Raw genomic sequence first — 1,536 nt, forward strand, 5'->3', positions numbered from 1 at the left:
GGTGGAGCCCCCGACGGGGGGCGGTACGAGCCGGGACGACGACGACGAGGAGCCCCGGGGGCCGGGTGCATGGAGGACGAGGTGCTGGGAGAAGGAAGGGGGGGTGTGAGTCCCGCGACGGGCCTCGTGGGCTTGGCTTCTCGAGGTTCGGCTTCGGGACAGAGCCCTGCAGGGGCGCCAAGAGGCCGGGGAAGGGATAGGGAGGTGAACGGGTCGGTGGAGGGGGCCCTCCTCGCCGGGGTCCCGCCGAGAGGAAGGCTGGGCCAGAGGGACGTCCGGGGCAAGGCTGGGAGGAGCCGGCCGCACCTCGGCTGGGGATTTCGCGTCATGGAGGTGCGAGAAATTGTTGTAGGGGAAGACGTGGTCGAGGGGAAAGGTGGGAGGGAAACACTGCAAACCCGGGAGGCCAACAGCACAGGCCCGTGGGGGTGCCCTTCTATTCCGCTCGCACCTCCTCCCTCCCTGAGTGGAAGCACTATGTTTTTGTTTCATTGTTTTGAAATTTTCAATGTTGGCTGATCGAAACTGTCGATGGGGTGATATTCATTCTTGATGTCTCCTGGAGTAGACAGTAAGCACAGGCATCATTTGGTGAGCAAGCATCTAGCCCAGGGTTTAGAGGCTCTTTACGTTAGTGTGGGAAGGGGGCCCGGTAACTTTGTGCCACAGCTTGACTACTGTTAAGGCAGTTTGGAGGTCGTCCCTGTGGTACAGAGGTGGAGTACAATTGCAAAAATCTTCAGTGAGACTTCTGGAGATGAGTTGTAGGTTAGCGTTACAGTGGTTAGCCCTGTGGTTCTTTCAACTTAGAAGGCTCTTTCTCAAAAGCATGCCGTTGAGTTACATGGGAAAATAAATGTGGATGTATTTGGGGTTGGGAGTGGATTAGGTTGATAATAAAATTTCAAGGTTGGAAGGGAGTTTTAAGGTTATTTACTTTTCTGTTGATATGTCCTGTCCTTGAATGTTGGAATTGAGGGAGCTTTATTATGGGGAAGATGGTAGATGGCACAGTGGAGGATATCTGGTGCAGAGTTTAGGGTACTTTAATTGGATGGTGATGTCACCATGTGGTACTAAAGATGACAGTATGTAGGAGAGAAATTTGGGGGATTCCACTGGGGATTAAATGGGATAACCTAATTTTAAGAATCATCCCGGGGCTCCAAATAGAAGCAAAAGGCTGGGGAGGAGCCTGTACAATTTCGATGGAGGCGAAAAGTTAGTAGCAAAGACCGAGGGAGCTGGGAGGAGCAAGGGGCTTGGTGAGTCAAGTTAAGAGAATCTGAAGGTTGATAGTAGAGTTTAGGGATATGGCCATCTTGACTAAGTCATGAGGATGTTGTTAGGCGGACATCTTTTGACAGGGCAACTTAGGCAACTGCCCTTGGGGCAGATGTGAGGGATGAAAGGTACAGGCCTTGGGGCACACAGCCTGAGAAAAATTGACCTTAAGAGGGCTGATCCTGATACCAGCTTTGCAAGAAGGGTGGGTAGATTTCTTTTCTTTTCTTTCTTTCTTTTTTTTTTTTTTTT

This window comes from Rhinopithecus bieti, unplaced genomic scaffold (assembly GCF_001698545.2).
Source record: "Rhinopithecus bieti isolate Rb0 unplaced genomic scaffold, ASM169854v2 scaffold_13130, whole genome shotgun sequence".
Lineage (NCBI taxonomy): Eukaryota > Metazoa > Chordata > Mammalia > Primates > Cercopithecidae > Rhinopithecus > Rhinopithecus bieti.